Below are 4767 nucleotides of genomic sequence, written 5' to 3' on the forward strand. Positions count from 1 at the left end.
CCAATCCCGCAGTCTCTCTACTCAGTCTCATGTGACAATCCTATAGTCACTTTAGGACATGAACACACTCACAATTCAGTAATTAGAATGTCCTGACCATGGGATAACAAAGATCTGACCTTGGTCGCCTCTTCTCCTGTTTCCCAGGTTGTACCTGATCCAGGCTGCTGCCTGCTGTAGGGACAGGGTGAGTTCCTGGCTCTCTCTCATCTCACCTCCTTCCTATCTCACAAACTGCTGTTTTGGAACTGCCAGTGTTCAGGGTAGGAGAGAACAGAGGTGTAGGGGAGGGCACTGCTTGGCTAGGAAGCTTCAGCTTCTCTGGACATATGGATGGTTAAAGCTGATGCTCCAGGGTGGGTCAGGAGATGATGAAGCCGATGCTTCTCTCTTGGGTTCTTCTTGAGCTCTTCAGAGGTTTCTTACTGGGCCCTCTCTTATGCAGCTCCCTGGACTCAGATGGATTGCTTCCTGGGCATCCACCATACACCTCAGCCTCTTTCTGCTCTTCCTTCCTGTAAATAGTCCTGTTGACTGAGAAGGAGGATAACCTCTCCCTGACACACTCTCCTTCCTGACACACACCTGATGTGAAACACAACGCATCATTCGGCTCAGTCCTGCTGCCGTAGTGGTCTCTTGGCTTCTCCATCCAAGCAGTTTATGAGCTTCCAGACTTCCTAGTCCCCAGACTACTTGAGCTTCATCAGGCCAAGTCAGGCACCAGTCCTTCATGTCTCCAATAGCAGGGAGCACATTTGCAAGCTGTTGCAGGGGTTCCCTGAGACTCCTGAACTAGGTTTGGGGATAGAAGGCAGCATACCTCAATCCATCCTCTAAAGTATTAGAGATGAGGAGAGAGCCCTCTCCAAAGAGATCTTGTCACCATATCCTCAACCTACCAGTGTCTCCAATCTCTTTTATGTCCTTGATTGGACTGAGGGATCCAAGAGTCAGAAACAAGTTCTGGTAGGGCTCTTACTTGGTACAGCTGCATAAGATATTTGGTGTGTGACATCTGTGATATCAGCCTCATTGCAGAAACACATATTTTATGATATTAGCCAATATTGTTGAGTGTTTTTTTTTTTATTTTTTAGAACAAAACCTTAGTAATTGGGACATGGCTAGAAGAAGAGAGTTTTTTGATTAGTAGTTTGATGATGGTATTTATATTATTTTTCTTCTGCCTACATTTGTCTTTTTTCTATAAATTGGAACACAGGATAGAGAGCTAGAACAAGGGCGAAAGTGGGGAGTGATAATACTACAAGCATCTAGAATGACTGATATTGACATCTGGTGCTAGATGCTATAGGGGAGGCATAGACACAGGGAGGGGGCATACTGCACTCTGGGATTTATAATACAAAGGGAGAATCTCTTATAAATGTAAAGGGAGATACTTACAAAGTAGAAGGGAATCAGTGACTTGATTGTGGTGATGGTTGCACAACTCTGTGAACATATTAGGAACCATTGGATTAGTCACTTTAAATGGGTGCATTGTATGATATATAAATTATATCTCAATAAAGCTGTTAAAAAAGAAAAGTAAGACAAAGTGGGAACTAAGAGAAAAGAAAGGGTTCATTCAATCTGGAGAGTCTGGGGCCAGAGCACACTATTGTTATGTGAGTCTCTAGGTCACAGAAGATCAAAAGAAGAGGTTGATGTAAAACCTGGCTATTTTTGTGGGATCAATGTGTAGCTCAGCTGATAAAAGAGACTTCCCTGAAACCCCTTTAAGCCTGCAAGCACCATCTCTGCATTTTTTTCTCTAGTGGCTAAACAACGATGGAGAAGGGCCTGCCTTTTCTTACAGCTGGATGTGGCAAGCAGCCAATTTGCCTTATAGACTGGTAAAAAGTTGAACTGAGACCACAGACACGATGATTGTGGAGTCTGTTTGCCATCCCAGGCTGTCAGTAGAAGAAGCAGGGTGTTAGAGAGAATGAGGGGATAAGACACAGAGAGAGCAGTTCAGAGCTCTTAGCATTCTTTGAAGGTGATGTTAAATGTTCCAGGAAACTGAATGCTTTTAGAGAGAGATGGAAGGCTGCATCTGTTGAGAATTAAAGTGAAGAGGTCTGACTCATCTGTGGCTCACAAGAAATTTAAAAACTTTTTCCTTTATTATGTAAATTTTTAAACACACACAAAATAGGGAGAATAGAATAATAACTTCCCATATAGCCATTGCTCTGAGAGGAGGGCTCCATAACAGTTCAAATAACTACACTTTGCCTTATCCTTTTACTCTGCAAAAATAATATTCAAAAAAATGTAATGACACTGAAACAGAAATGTACTATTTAGTATTCTGGCATAGATGTCCATTTTAATTTCAGATTATGATAAAATAACTTGTGCAATTTTTTTTGTTATTCAGTTTGAAGGCATAATGTCTTTGATAAATCTAATTGAATGGGTAACTTTATTCTTCCGTTCATATATTAAAAAGTTTTGGCTGGGCGCGGTGGCTCATGCCTGTAATTCCAGCACTTTGGGAGGCCGAGGTGGGAAGATCACAAGGTCAGGAGTTCGAGACCACCTTGGCCAACATGGCGAAAGCATGTCTGTAGGAAAAAATACAAAAATTAGTCAGGCACGGTGGCACGTGCCTGTAATCTCAGCTATTTGGGAGGCTGAGGCAGGAGAATTGCTTGAACCCGGGAGGCAGAGGTTCCAGTGAGCTGAGGTTGTGCCACTGCATTCCAGCCTGGGTGACACAGCAAGACCGCTTCTCAAAAAAAAAAAAAAAAAAAAAAAAAGGTTTTAAGCACATGGAATTAAATTTATCATTCTCAAATCTTACAACACTTGATTTGGCATTAGACCACAAGCTTAATTGCATCAAAGGGCAAACAAGTGATATGCTCAGACTTCCCATTTTGCCAGCATGTAATATCTTTTCTAAATTATTCAGCAGTTGATTACCCAGATTACTTCATTCGTTTTTCCTTTTGCTTCCCTGTGAACTTTTAACTTCAGTCATTCATTCACCAAAGAAGAACTTTGTCAAGAAGGAGAATTAAAGCAAAACAATCTCTTTAGCCACTTTGCCACTCTTTTTTTTTGGTTTGTTTGTTTTTTGTTTTTGAGACAGTGTCCTGCTGTATTGCCCAGGCTGTAGTGCAGTGGTGCAATCATGGCTCACTGCAGCCTTGACTTCCTGGACTCAAGTGATCTTCCCACCTCAGCCTCCCAAAGTGCTGATATTGCAGGCATGAGCCACCTTGCTCAGCTATTTTGACTCTTTATCATCTTCAGGAAAATATCTGGAAGAACTAGTAATTAAATCTCCAAAAGGCACTAATCTATAGCAATTTTGCCTCTTGCCTCAAGTGGGAGTTTGGAGTTGTCCATGAGAATTAATCCCTGTTAGGGAGGATGATCAACAGGTCAGAGTTAGGCAGCAACATCAGGAGTCTGGAGGGCAAAGACAATGGGATTCCCAGGGTTTACCCCCTTGCAAGAGGACCCAGTGGCCAGATGGAGAATGAGAACCTAGGGAGCATTCCCCTTTGCCCATCCTCTCATCACCCCCAGGTAAGGAACTGAAGGTTCTAGTAGGGAAGTCGAGGCTGAACTGTGGTTACATAGTCCGAGTGAATACAGCAGATGCAAGCCCATGATAGTGGACTAAGGCCTCAAACCGGAAACCAGGTCTACATTGGCAGATTATTTCTAAATGTCATGAATCAGTGGGATGAGGCTTTCTCTGATTCCTCAGAAGGTTGGCAAGGCTAAGCATGATTTTCTGCGCCCAGCAAATAAATTCTAAGGAAGGCTGAGCTTTCTGGTTCTCTCTTTTTTTCACCAAAAACTTTTTATTGGCCTTTTGGATAGAAACGGGTTTATTTGTCAGGAAGGATGATCCCAGCAGACTTATGCTGGAAGCAACGCATGATCTCCTCTTTGCCGAGTCTGTGTTTGGCCCTAGTGCAGCCTGTCCTGTGCTTCTTGTCTGTGATGCTGAAACCTGGCCTACCCAGCACCACAGAGAAGTCCAGGCCATAGATACCAATGCTTGGGTCATATATGATACCCAAATCAATGTGTTCCTGGATCCCAAAACCAAAGTTTCTAGTATCTGAGAAGTTATTTTTTCTTAACTCATACTTCTGCACCTTTAGATCCTTCTCCAGGATTTCTTCTGCCTTGGACCCTTGAACTGTGTAGTGGACAGCAATCTTTTCATTTCTCTGCATGCCAGAGGATCTGATTGTATCTAGCTCTGGAAAACACAGGACTCTGCCCTGTGAGCTGCTCCAACACCTTGGCTGCTCGTGTCAGTCTGTCTCCACTCTCCTCAACACAGATGTTGCGGCAGAGCTTGCAGATGCGAAGTTTCTGCATGGAGTTCTCCTTTTCACCTTGATCCACCATGATAGAGAACAGGAACAGCTCAGGTTCTCTTAAAAGAACTTTAGGAAGCATCAAATGGGATATATTTTGGGCAGCTTCAGAAGCTCTACATCAGTCTCTGATCAGGCAAGAAATATCTATATATGAAAAACCTGTAAATAAAATTTGCAGTTCATTCAACTTTAATGCAGCAAATTATATCCTTGATATTTGGAAAATCCTGCAAATGTCTGAAAAGCAGTCTATTGTGAGATAGCCATTAAATTCTAGAATCTTTTAGTAATAAGATTGTATTTGGATGGGGCTACCTGTAGGGTAATGACATAATCCTCATTGCGAAATAAAAACAACTGCAGAGGCAAGAGCTGCCATCAAGCTCCTAAGAGTGCCAAGTTG

General features: G+C 42.6%; 1 pseudogene; it reads right to left on the reverse strand.

Annotated features, from left to right (window-relative positions):
- Window positions 1-3860: 3860 nt before the first annotated feature.
- Window positions 3861-4392, reverse strand: LOC116470327 (large ribosomal subunit protein uL5-like; annotated as a pseudogene).
- Window positions 4393-4767: the final 375 nt, after the last annotated feature.

This window comes from Hylobates moloch, unplaced genomic scaffold, assembly GCF_009828535.3.
Source record: "Hylobates moloch isolate HMO894 unplaced genomic scaffold, HMol_V3 SCAFFOLD_6, whole genome shotgun sequence".
NCBI classification, from domain to species: domain Eukaryota; kingdom Metazoa; phylum Chordata; class Mammalia; order Primates; family Hylobatidae; genus Hylobates; species Hylobates moloch.